Below are 14,208 nucleotides of genomic sequence, written 5' to 3' on the forward strand. Positions count from 1 at the left end.
CCTTTGCACTCTTCTCCCTCTATCCAGCAATCTCAGGTGCATTTAACATCTCTTCTCATTCTCCAACAGAGAATGAGGTCAAGAGGCCAGCTGTCTCTAACCTACACTGATTTTTTATTTCTTTCTTTAGCCTTCTCTTATATTTTCTATCTGAATTTAAGTTGACATTGAGGTAAACTGTAAAAATGCCCATAATTCTCCACTCTTCCCATAAAGAAGTAGAATCCATTTACTCACTCCTTAGATCTAGGTGAGTTATGTGACTTATTTTGGCAAATGAAACATTAGCACATGTGATGCAAGCAGTACTTGAAAAGAACTTGCACTTTGGGGCTTAGTTCCTTGCTTCTCTTGGAATCTTGCTGCTCTATGAACATACCTAAACTAGCCTACAGGATTATGAGAGATGTGTGGCTAAGTCACCCCTATTACCCCCAACCAACAGACAGCAAACCATCAGAAATATGAGTGAGATTATCTGGGACAAGCCAATACCCAGTCAAGCCACCAACTGATCCCTGACACACGAAAGAGCCATTGGAGATCAGCTAAGCCTGTCCCAGACCAGGACTGCCCAGCAGATTCATGAGCCAAATAAATGGTGCAGTTTTAAGCCACTAGTTTTTTGTCTAAAAACATTTGCTTAAAAAAAAGCAGTGACCTGGCACAAGGTCAATAAACAGCCAACTCAGTTGTGAGCACCTTTTGTATCTTAACCTCAGAGATGTGCAATGAATGTAGGCAATGGAAAAATCCTGAACTACCACATAAAGATTCAATTATTCCAAACTACTTGGTAAGAAAATGCATCTGTTTCTATGAGACAATATATTCTAAATTTTAAACAACTGACTTACAAAATGCAGCTAATTTGTAATTTGGAGACTTCAAAAATGCGACTTGATCTTCCTGCTTGAACAGACCAATAAGCTAGTACCTGTATCAGTTTTCTATTGTCTTTTGCTGCATAACAAACCACCCCCAAATTTAGTAGTTAAATTGAACACTGTCTTTCTAATATACTACAAATACAAAATGTTTATTATATTAAGGCTACTTTGAGGATTCCCTGTTCCATCTATTAAAATTATTTTTAAGTAGATTTTTAATTTATCTAATTCAGCAAAACACTCTGTAACTGATTTAGGCTAAGATGCATCATGTTAGAACTCTAAATAAAACCATAATGCAGGTAATTGTTTTATCTGAGATTCAGTGGTAAGCTACCTGAGGACAGGAACTGTCTGGGTCTGACATGTCAGGCAGCGACAAACCCCCAAATTTTATCCTAGGATATTCCTAGATTCAAGTGGCTAATAGAGTCCTCAGTTGTGAAGTAAAGTTAAAACTCACAACTACTAAAATATTTACTACCATATCAACGAACCAAAAATTTACTTGCTTTTAATCTTATGCAATAGAGTATATACCTCTAGTTTGACATAAAATTTATCTTGTAATTCATTTACCCTATTCTTAGTATTTTTGAAAGGTTCATTTTAATTTCCTCTTGTTGTTACAGCTCTATGGCCATTGTGTAACAAAATGGGAAATACGATGCTGAGCAAGTGGAATACCACAAAGTAGTAACGGCAGGGTGGCATACTTAAATCTTGTGATTTAGAGTCAGACGGACCTTGGCTGGAGTCCAAGCTCTGCCACTTACTAATTATGTAACTCTGAATAAATTACTCAACTGCTCTTAGCCTCAGTTTTTCTTCTCCAAAAAAAATGGGAAAGGGGCTTCCCTGGTGGTGCAGTGGTTAAGAGTCTGCCTGCCAATGCAGGGGACATGGGTTCGAGCCCTGGTCTGGGAAGATCCCACATGCTGCAGAGCAACCAAGCCCGCGTGCCACAACTACTGAGCCTGAGCTCTAGGGCCCACGAGCCACAACTACTGAGCCCACGTGACACAACTACTGAAGCCCGCACACCTAGAGCCCATTCTCCGCAACAAGAGAAGCCACCGCAATGAGAAGCCCACACACTACAACGAACAGTAGCACCTGCTCGCTGCAACTAGAGAGAGCCCACGCAGCAACAAAGACCCAATGCAGCCAAAAATAAATAGATAAAATAAACAAATTTATTTTAAAAAATGAGAAAAATATACTAAAGTAGGAAGAGTAAGTGACGTGTGTTAATAGGGAACATAAGAGGATTTGGGGGGGATGGAAATATTCATATTCTATATCATGATTGTAATGGTAGTTAGTTACATGACTAAAGCATTTGTCAAAATTCATGGAACTGTACACCAAAAGGTATGAATTTTACTGAATGTCAAGTATACCTCAGTAAAACTTATCTTTAAAAATATAATAATAAAAATTTTCAATGCATGTGAAGTAGTTAGCACAGTGTTTGACACTTAGTAAGTGCATAATAAATGATAGTTTAATATATGAAAATTATGAAAAATTGATTTTTTCATTGTCACAGCAATGATTCTCCCCATAGTTAATCAATTCCTACATCTCGGTGTACTGAATTGGAGATCAAATTCAGCATTCCCTGTATACCTCTTCTGCTCTTTAAATGTTATTAAATATCAAAGGAAAGTGCAAAGGAAATAGTCAGAACATACTTCCAGCTATGGTGCTGAATATTTTCACTTTACAAAGGTCTGTTAAACTCCCATTGAGGGCCCACTCTATGGGATGCAGAGAGATATAAAGACAATACAGGCATTCTGCCAACTTAAACACTTTATATATTCATTCATTCCAAAAATATTTCTTGAAAACCTACTGTGCACCAAGCACTTGCACCTGGAAATACATTTGGGGCTGGAGGAAACACTCACTATCCTTGTGGAACAGTCTTGTGGGAGAAGTGGACTTTAACCCAGGAATTACCCAAATACATATTAAACGTCTCAAAAATAGATACAAATCGATAGCTGGCTTGGAAACATTCCACAAAGAATAGCTGACCTGAAATTCAGCAGAGATGAGAGCAAACCAAGAGTTTTCTTTTTGTGGTGCAAGGAATATGGCAGATAAGAAGGTGAAAGATATAATCCTAGTGGTAGAGAACTTCTTTCTGGGAGGGATTCTCAATTTTGGATTCAAAACATGTGGCCTATGGACAGTTGGGGATATTTGAATATGGATTTATGTTAGATGATGGTATTGTATCAATGCTGGATTTTCTGAGTGTAGTAATTATACTGTGGTTACATAGGAGCTTATTCTTGTACTTAGGAGACATGTTGAAGTGTACCTAGATGTTTGCTTATAGTCACAAAACATAGTTGTTCTCCTATCTACATTTAATCAAACTGCTGTGGCATCTGGTGATGCTAATATTACAAACATAGTTGTCATTAACCAACTTTGGGTCCTAGGAGATGCACGGTAAAAATTCTCCCCTTTATTGGTGTATTATTAGTATTAATGCTTGAGCAAACTTAATGCCTAGAGAGGGCTTCCCTGGTGGTGCAGTGGTTGGGAGTCCGCCTGCCAATGCAGGGGACACAGGTTCGGGCCCTGGTCCAGGAGGATCCCACATGCCGCGGAGCAACGAGGTCCGTGCGCCACAGCTACTGAGCCTGTGCTCTAGAGCTGCGAGCCACAAATGCTGAGCCCACATGCCACAACTACTGAAGCCTGTGCGCCTAGAGCCCGTGCTCTGCAACAAGAGAAGCCACTGCAACGGGAGGCCTGCACACTGCAACAAGGAGTAGCCCCCGCTCGCTGCAACTAGAGAGGGCCCGCGTGCAGCAACGAACACCCAAAGTGGACAAAAATAAATAAATAAATAAATTTTTTAAAAGAAAGAATGCCTAAAGAGAGTGGTCCATGGGTTAATTATAGACAATCCTCACTATACAGTTTCAGCCTGTATACACGGTTTAAGATTTCTCAATATGTGGCACAAAAACAGACATACAGATCAATGGAACAGAATAGAGTGCCCAGAAGTAAACCAACACACCTATGGACAACTAATCTTTGACAAAGGAGGCAAGAATATACAATGGAGAAAAGACAGTCTCTTCAGCAAGTTGTGTTGGGAAAGTTGGACAGCCACATGTAAATCAATGAAGTTAGAACACACCCTCACACCATACACAAAAATAAACTCATAATGGCTTAAAGACTTAAATATAAGACAAGACACCATAAAACTCCTAGAAGAGAACATATGCAAAACATTCTCTGACATAAATCATACAAATGTTTTCTTAGGTCAGTCTCCCAAGGCAATAGAAATAAAAAACAAAATAAACAAATGGGACCTAATCAAGCTTATAAGATTTTGCACAGCAAAGGCAACCAAAAACAAAATGAAAAGACAACCTACGGACTGGGAGAAAATATTTGCCAATGATGAGACCTATAAGGGCTTAATTTCCAAAATATACAAACAGCACGTACAATTCAATAAGAATAAAACAAACAACCTAATTGAAAAATGGGCAGAAGACCTAAATAGCTATTTCTCCAAAAAAGACATACAGATGGCCAATTATGCACATGAAAAGATGCTCATCATTGCTAATTATTAGAGAAATGCAAATTAAAACTACAATGAGGTATCACCTCACACCAGTCAGAACGGCCGTCATTAAAAAATCTACAAATAATAAATGCTGGAGAGTGTGTGGAGAAAAGGGAACCCTCTTACACTGTTGGTGGGAATGTAAATAGGTACAGCCACTGTGGAAAACAGTATGGATGTGCCTCAAAAAACTAAAAATACAGTTGCCATATGATCCAGCAATTCCACTCCTGGGTATATACCCAGACAAAACTATAATTCAAAAACATACATGCACCCCTATGTTCACAGCAGCACTATTTACAATAGCCAAGACATGGAAGCAACCTAAGTGTCCATCGACAGATGAATGGATAAAGATGATGTGGCACATATATACAATGGAATATTACTCAGCCATAAAAATAAACGAAATTGAGTTATTTGTAGTGAGGTAGATGGACCTAGAGACTGTCATATAGATTGAAGTAAGTCAGCAAGAGAAAAACAAATACCATATGCTAACACATATATATGGAATCTAAAAATAAAAATAAAAATAATAATAATGGTTCTGAAGAACCTAGGGGCAGGACAGGAATAAAGACGCAGACATAGAGAATGGAGTTGAGGACACGGGGAGGGGGAAAGGTAAGCTGGGACGAAGTGAGAGAGTGGCATGACATATATACACTACCAAACGTAAAATAGATAGCTAGTGGGGAGCAGCTGCATAGCACACGGAGATCAGCTCCATGCTTTGTGTCCACCTAGAGGGGTGGGATAGGGAGGGTGGGAGGGAGATGCAAGAGGGAGGAGATATGGGGATGTATGTATATCTATAGCTGATTCATTTTGTCATACAGCAGAAACTAACACCCCACTGTAAAGCAATTATACTCCAATAAAGATGTTTAAAAAAAAAGTCCATTGACAGATGAATGGATAAAGAAGGTATGATATATACATATACAGTGGAATATTACTCAGCCATGAAAAAGAATGAAATAATGCCATTTGCAGCAACATGGATGGACCTAGAGATTATAATACTAAGCAAAGTAAGTCAGAAAGAGAAAGACAAATACTATATGATATTACTTATATTTGGAATCTAAAATACAACACAAGTGAACCTGTCTATGAAACAGAAACAGACTCAAAGACATAGAGAACAAACTTGTGGTTGCCAAGGGGAAGGGAGGGGAGGGGAGGGAAGGATTGGGAGTTTGGGATTAACAGATGCAAACTATTATATATAGGATGGATAAACAATATGGTCCTACTGTATAGCCCAGGGAACCATATTCAATATCCTGTGATAAACCATGATGGAAAAGAATATATATATATATATATATATATATATATATATATATAAAACTGAGTCACTTTGCTGTACAGCAGAAATTAACAAACACTGTAAATCAACTATACTTCAACACAATTTTAAAAATTTCTCAATATGGAGATTTAGTATATTACAATGATCCTATGTCATGTTTATTTCAGTACATTTAATGGCTACAAATTTATTCTTCAAGGACATTTTTTAAAAACACAACCAAGAGGGCTTCCCTGGTGGCGCAGTGGTTGAGAGTCCGCCTGACGATGCAGGGGACGCGGGTTCGTGCCCCGGTCCGGGAAGATCCCACATGCCGCGGAGTGGCTTGGCCCGTGAGCCATGGCTGCTGAGCCTGCGCGTCTGGAGCCTGTGCTCCGCAATGGGAGAGGCCACAGCAGTGAGAGGCCCACGTACCACACACACAACCAAGAGTTATCTAAAGCCAAATATGATGAATAAAATGAACAATCCAAATATGTATTTTTTTCCAGTGGGAGGGGTAACAGAAATTAGCCGTATTTATAAACTGAATTGTTTTTCTTGTATGTTTCTTAAATTGGCTTTAAAGGCAATTGCAAAAGAGTTTGCTGATGCTTTTGAAACCATGCACCTCAGATTGGGACTTGAACCCACACAGCTGGGACTCGAACCCGAGCCAAAACCCACAGTCTTCCAACTGAGATCACACACCTGGTTTCAGGACTTAACGAAGGTCAGGTTCTTGATGTTTCATTGCAGAAAGAATTCAGTGAGAGACAAAGTGTTAGGTAAGAAGTGAATTTATTTAGAGAGAAACACACTCCACAGACAGAGTGTGGGCCATCTCAGAAGGTGAGAAAGGCCCCAGGGTATGGCCTTTTCAGTTTTTATAGGAGTGGAGAGATATAAAGATATATAAATAAGATATAAAGATATATAAATTTCATAGGCTAAAGAGTGGGAGGAGTACTCCAGCTATTTTAGGAAGGGGAGGGGATTTCTAGGAATTGGGCCACTGCCCACTTTTTGATCCTTATGGAACTGTCATGGCGCCTGTGGGTGTGTCATTCAGCTTGCTGATGTGGGCGTATACTGAGGCTCAAGGTCTAGTGGAAGTCGACTTGTCCACCATTTTGGACCTATTTGGTTCTAATCAGTTTATGTCATGTCCTCAGGCTCTGTCATTCTTTCAAAGGCTGTGCCCTGCCTCCTTCCCTCCTGTTTCATTTTGAGTAATTACATTATTGTTCAACAAGTGTGTAGCCTTCTGGAGTTTCAACTTTGAGGAACAACATAATTTATATTTCATTATGTTTTTTTTAAAAGTCACCTAAATTTATAGTTGTACCTTTAAGCAGATGGCTTTAATTCAAGTAATTCATTTTAGCTATAAAAAGAATTTAGTGGTAATTGGAAATTAACACTGGAATTTTTTTTAAGAGTTTGAAAATATTTTATTTATTTTTATTGAAGTATAGTTGATTTACAATATCATATCAGTTTCAGGTGTACAGTATAGTGATTCAGATTTTTTTTTTTTTGCAGATTATATTCCATTATAGGTTATTTCAAGATATTGGGCATAAATCCCTGTGTTATACAGTAAATCCTTGTTGCTTATCTGTTTTATGTATAGTAGTTTTTATCTGTTAATTCCATACTCCTCTCCTCCCCCACTTTGGTAACCATAAATTTGTTTTCTATGTCTGTGAATCTGTTTCTGTTCTGTTTATAGATTCATTTGTATTATTCTTTAGATTCCACATATAAGTGATATCATAGAGTATTTATCTTTCTCTGACTTATTTCAGTAAGCATAATATTCTCTAAGTCTATCCATGTTGCTGCAAATGGCAATATTTCATTCTTTTCATGGCTGAGTAATATTCCATTATATATCACATCTCCTCAAGCCAATTGTCTGTTGATGGGCAACATTGTAATTTTTAATAAATATATCATTCAGTCAGTAAGCATGGCTCAGGGCACTGCTAAGTGCTATGCGGGGCCCACAACATCCTTTAGGAATTTAACATCCAGTTTAACACGTAAGACTAAACATTAAATGGTAAGGGTCAAAATTTAAAAGTTGTTGCTCTAATGTGAGCCTTTAATCATTATTTTATCATTCGCTTACTCATCTAATGCATAAAACTAATACATTTTATTTTGTCTCATTCCTTGGCTGCACCTTCGTCCACCATTATTCCTCTGCTCCTAAATAACTATTCAGGACAACACCCACACCTGATTTACATTCAGATTGCTTGGAGGCGGTCCCGTCCTACAACTAAGATATGGTGATCCACATACCACCCAGGTTAAGCATTACCCATCCGTAGTAAATTGAGAACATTATATAATTCTTCCAGATGAATGAGGACTTTGCGAGAGAAGACATAATTAGTATATAGAGAAACAAAAATAATATTTATTCTCATATGCCATGCTTATTAAATTACATGAATTACATATTACTGGATTTTTTTCCTCATATTTGTCTTGTTCCAGAAAAGAATTTGAGGTAGGTGAGTAAACTATAGATAATTCATAAGCAATGGGCTATGTAGGTTGATTTCCCCACTCAAAAACATAGATAATTTCATACACTGTAGTGATAGCATAATAAAAGTAGCTTAAATGTTTAAGCAACTAGATTCAAACACTAGTTATGGGTAATTTATACTTGGGACAATCTAGCCCATTAGTCACTACTATATTTAGCATCCAGAGCAATTCATATCAACGTGGGCTAATTATTCTGACCAAACGGATCAGCCAATTCAATTCAAAAGTTAGTATAATTGATTTTCCTCCTACTGAATTGACATTGGCTGTGATGTTTCCATTACCTGAATTACGGCATTCCAGATCAAGCCCATAGTACTAGATCTTAAACCTCAACCCCCTCAAAAGCACCGTCTTCCAGTCAGTCACTATTTCTCCTTCCCACCCCTTCCTTTCCATCCCACGCCATTATCTTTCTTGTCATTTCTCAGTTGACTCTAGTAGCTTTTCAGATGCTCCCATTGCCACCATCGCTGGTCAAAATACCCTTCATGCCATGGTCTGAGGAAGTTTCCCAAACCACAGATCTGATCGTATCACATCCTTAATTGAAACCCTTCCCAGCGGCTCCCCTGTGGTTACAGCAGGAGCTTTAGAATCTTCTTGACTTAATCTATTGGAAGAAATAATCACAACTCAAGGCACACATACTAGTTCAGGATGTGCATATATATGCATGATATGTATAACTGCAGTAAAAGTTTTATGAAACAAACCTACCCTTGCTTCTTGTGATGCACTCGGATCTATTCTATTCTATTCTTCTGTTCTATAAAATTCTATTTCACATAAAAAGTTATTGCAAACCACTAAATTGATCTCACAATCCACTAATAGGTCATAAGGTACAGTTTGGAAAATCCTGGCCTAGGGGATATAGTTCAAACCACTTACCTCGGTTTCCAAGCCTTTTTCTACTATAGCCCTAGGTGACAATTCTGGATTCATTCATTTATCCGTCTAACCAGTAAGTAGCCGCCCAACGCCCACTACTGTCAGGCCCTATGTGGGGAATTAAACAGTGGGTAAAGGGTCAGTGCCGACCAGAGAGAAGAGCGCAGACCAGTAAAAGGTCTATTACCATTCCGTGATAAAAGGAAGGCAAGACTCGCCGGTCGCAGGGAAAAGGCGGAAGCGGCGGCCACCACGGCTCGGCCGGGGTTCCCAGCGCCACGTCCGCCGCACCACCTCCCCGTCTCCCGCGCCCGCGAAGCCTGATGCGACTCCAGCCGGACCCGCTGGCTGCCCCCGTCACCGCTACCACACCCCACCCCCAGCACCGCGAGCAACCTGATGCCGGACTGCGCGCCCAGCGCCCGCACGGCTCGCACGGAGGAGGCGCTCCGGACCCTGTTCGCCAGTGGACTCCCTGTGGACATTCCACCCAAAGAATTCTACCTGCTCTTCAGGCCGTGCAAGGGGTATGAAGCGTCTCCGATCAAGCTCACATCGAGGCAGCCTGCTGGTTTTACGATCTCTGACGACCGGGCAGGAGCAGAAGCCGCCCAGAAGGCGTTGAACGGTATTCGCTTTGATCCTGAGAACCCGCAGACCCTGAGGCTAGAGTGTGCCAAAGCCAACACCAAGACGTCCAAGAACAAGCTGACGGCTACGCCAAATCCACCAACGCTCACCCCTCCCTAGGAGCACACTCAGAGCTGATGGGGGCCCCTCTGATCCCCGCATACCCAGGGTCCTGGGCCCCCTGCCCTCTGTACACCACAGAGCTGACCCCAGCCACCTCACCTGCTGCGCTCACCTACCCCGCTGCCACTACCGCTGCCGCCACTGCCCTACATGCTCAGAGGATGCAGGTCAGGTGGCGCTTTCCCATTTTCAGGATGAAGAAACTGATGTTCAGAGGTGCGCTGGTACCCTTCCTCTGATACCACCCAGCAAGGTTGGAAGTCTTGTCAGTTCTGTTAGTTCTTCGGTCTTGTCACCACAGCTCGAGGCCCCCGCCCCACTGAGGAGGAAGCCGTCCTGAGCTTCCACTGCCCCCAGGCAGCCTGTGCAGAGCTGCTGCTTCCCTCCAAAGCCTGAGAATTTTAAGCGTGACTCAGTGCACTGTTCCCTGTTTCCTTTCTCTCCTCTTCCTCAGCCCTGTCCTGCCCCCAAACCCCTCTTCAAGGTGCTTACGGCAGGATTCAGGGGCCTTCTCTCTGGGACACCCAGACCCAGCTCAGAGGCCTCCCTGGGACTGAGCGAGGCCTGACCTCCAGTCCAAATGTGCTTCCATAGCTCCATCTCAAAGAAACGACATGTTTAATTTTGCATGTTTTCTGGAATGGATTAAGACACTTAAACCTGTGTATATGTGAGTGTACCATTTGTTCTCACATTGTGTCACCATAGCAACAGGTCCTGACCATGAATGGTTCATCATTCCCAGCCCCTCTGTCCACACCCCTCCCTGCACCCACCCTGCTTCAGTGAGCACCAAGCCCTGCAGCCAGTTCGGCCCAACAGGAAGGACCACCCAGCCAAGACAGAGCATTTTCCTGGTCACTTCAAATCGGGGTCCTCTGCTTCCTCCTCCTCAGATGGGCCAACAGCCGTTAATAAAATCCTTTCTCGGGACTTCCCTGGTGGTCCAGTGGTTAAGAATCCCCCTGCCAATGCAGGGGACATGGGTTTGATCCCTGGTCCAGGAAGATCCCACATGCCGCAGAGCAACGAAGCCCATGTGCCACAACTACTGAAGCTTGCGTGTTGCAACTACTGAAGTCCCCGCCTAAAGCCCTGCCTCGGCAACAAAAGAAGCCACTGCGATAGGAAGCCCGCGCACTGCAACGAAAAGTAGCCCCCACTTGCTGCAACCAGAGAAAGCCCATGTGCAGCAACGAAGACCCAAAGCAGCCACAAAAAAAAAAAAAATCCTTTCTCTGCCCGTTTTGCGTACCTCTCCACATCGCACCCCACCCCTACTGTGGCCCGTCATTCTTTTCAAACTTTGAAACCAACCAAAACGTGAAAGTATTTTTGTACCTTGTGTGACAAAATATTTATGCCACATAAAGTAGAAAAAAAAAAAGGTAAATACAGGCTGTTAAGGCAACACATAGGAGAGATATTTGGGCCATTCTCGTGGGGAGTAGAAGGACTTCCCAGAGGCAGAGACCTCTAAACTAACACCTAACAGATAAGTAGGTGTTAACCAGGAAAAAGGAGTGGTGAGAAGTAGAGTCCCGAGCAGAAAAAATAGCTTGTATACCCCCGGAGGTGATAGAGGGCAGGATCTTTATGAAAAGTGAAAAGTGTTTCTGTGAGGCTGGAGGACAGAGCTCAGGGAATATGATAGAAGATAAGGATGGAGAGGTATTAATGCCCCATGGAGGGTGTTGAAAGCCACACTTGCTCTTTTAGGCCAGGGGTTTCCAGATCTGTCCGAGGGATCCCAAGGGCTCCTTGATCTTGCCTCTGCCTGCAGAGGCAATACCAAGGCCAAGCAGGCTGGGCTCTCCTGATCCCCTTCAACCAGGATAGCAGTGACACAATATCAGCTTTGGGAATATGGATTCCCAACAGTGGGAAGTGTGGAACATAAATTAGAAGAGGGCCAAATGGACAGGTGTCCCAAACTAGGGGAGTGGCAGAAAGAGGAGTGGGAAGAATTCAGAGTCAAGAGAAAGAAAAGGCAGCACTGGTGACTGAATTCTTGAACAAGTTCTTATCTTTAAACTTGCTGTGTCTTTTTTTTTTTGTGGCTGTGTTGGGTCTTTGTTGCTGCGTGCGGGCTTTCTCTAGTTGCGATGAGCGGGGGGCTATTCTTTGTTGTGGCACGCGGGCTTCTCATTGCGGTGGCTTCTATTGTTGCGGAGTCCAGGCTCTAGGCGCGCAGGCTTCAGTAGTTGTGGCACGTGGGCTCAGTAGTTGTGGCCCGCGGGCTCTAGAGCGCAGGCTCAGTAGTTGCGGTGCATGGGCTTAGGTGCTCTGCGGCATGTGGGATCTTCCTGGACCAGGGATCAAACCCGTGTCCCCTGCATTGGCAGGCAGATTCTTAACCACTGCACCACCAGGGAAGTCCCAAACTTGCTGTGTCTTCTGTTCCCTTTGCCTGGAACAGCGATTCTTAACCTTACTTTTATTCTCTTTTCACAATGAATCTCTTAGTCTGGTGAAGTCTGTGGAGCCCTTCTCAGAATAATATATTTAAATGCATAAACATACATATTATTACATAGACATACGTATTACTACAAAGAGATAATTGTATATTCCTATACAATTATCAGAATGTTAGGAAAACAAATTTGTGTTATGTAGTATGCAATAAATAATAAGGTCTCACAGTGAGTCAAATTCCTACTGTAATTTCAAAGTAGCAATATGTGTAAAATAATGTTTCAAGAATCTGAGTCAACTGCAATATGAATATATCTATGTTGAATATATCTATGTTTCTACTGGTGACAAGTTACAAGTATTGCTAATACTACTCCAGTTTGTGCCCTACATTTATAATGGAAAAAAATGATAAATTTCAAACTGGAGGTTAGTGAAAATAAAGACGTACTCATTTTCTCATCCAAATTCTTCAAGCTCCGTAATTTGAACCGTGGACCCCTTGGTTAAGAGCCCCTGGCTTAAAAGCCCTTTCTTTCCTTGTCCACATGTTGTATCTATTTATCCTCTAAGATTTATTTTATACGTTTCTACTGATTCTCAAAGCTAGGTTCCCATAACAGTTGTACATAGTCCTATTACAGCCAGTTAGGGACTATTGCAATCATTTGTTTACTTATCTGTTCTCTGCCAAACTGGAATGTGAGTTCCCTGAGGGAAGAAATTAATTTCTGATGCATCTTAGTATCCTGAGTACCTGGTACAGCCTGGCACATAAAAGCCTATTAAGTGAATGAACACACTGTTCTGTGAGAACACTAATCATTTTATAAATTGCTGGGAAAGTGTGGAGAGGGGGCAAAAAAGGATACTTTATTCATATCCGTCTTTCTGGAATACAGAAATTTCATGTTATAGTTTGATGAAAAGATGAAAAGAATGTTAGAAAATCTGCCTAGAATAAGGCAGTGAATAAAATCAGTGCATAAATGGTGGCTAGAAATGTGTGGCAAGCAGAACATGAAAGCTTCTTGTTTAATTTTGCCCTTTGCTCTAATGGCAATATAACCGAGCTCTTCTAGGGAGAAATGGAGATCATGGGACAAGAAGCAGTCTTGGATACCTGTGAGAGGTGAAGAATTGGGCTGCCTGAAGCTTACTTCTTCACTTCAGTCTCTCAGTCATGGGAAATGGAGGTGAGTTTACTGTGAAGCTTAATTTTCAGGTCTCTTCACTTACATGGGTCCTTTCTAAGGCCACCTAATTTTGTATTTCTTTGTATGTGTGCTTTCCAAAGAGGACCTCCCAAATTGTATGAGGTTAGAATATTAGAAAAGTGTTATAGAATCATGCCCAGCACACAGTATGCTCTGTAAATGTTAACTAACTAGATAAGTAGTGTGTATGATGAATTGTCTAACCTCCTGACCTAGAGTACCTTACATTTGCAGAATAAAATATACTCACAGCATCCAGGCGTGAACGTGACTGTTTCATCCCTGCTTTTGATCATTCTTTTTTCCTTTCCTGAAATACCTATACCTTTCCCTTCTCTCTCATTCTCTTAAATCATGACAGTCCTATAAAGCCCAAGGTAATAAATGGATCCTAGGAACTCAGTGATGGCTATAGAGCGTGTCAGTAGTAGTGTTTAGGAAAACATGAAAAGTAAACCATGGCATGTGTGTGGTAGCGATACCACTAAAGGAGAAAGATAAAGGAGAAAGGTATGGACTGACTGTGCCATCAGATCTGGGAGGCGAATG

General features: G+C 41.5%; 1 pseudogene; it reads left to right on the top strand.

Moving 5' to 3' along the window:
* Window positions 1–9,670: 9,670 nt before the first annotated feature.
* Window positions 9,671–10,303, top strand: LOC132437156 (RNA binding protein, mRNA processing factor 2-like; annotated as a pseudogene).
* Window positions 10,304–14,208: the final 3,905 nt, after the last annotated feature.

Source organism: Delphinus delphis, chromosome 14 (genome assembly GCF_949987515.2).
Source record: "Delphinus delphis chromosome 14, mDelDel1.2, whole genome shotgun sequence".
NCBI lineage: Eukaryota > Metazoa > Chordata > Mammalia > Artiodactyla > Delphinidae > Delphinus > Delphinus delphis.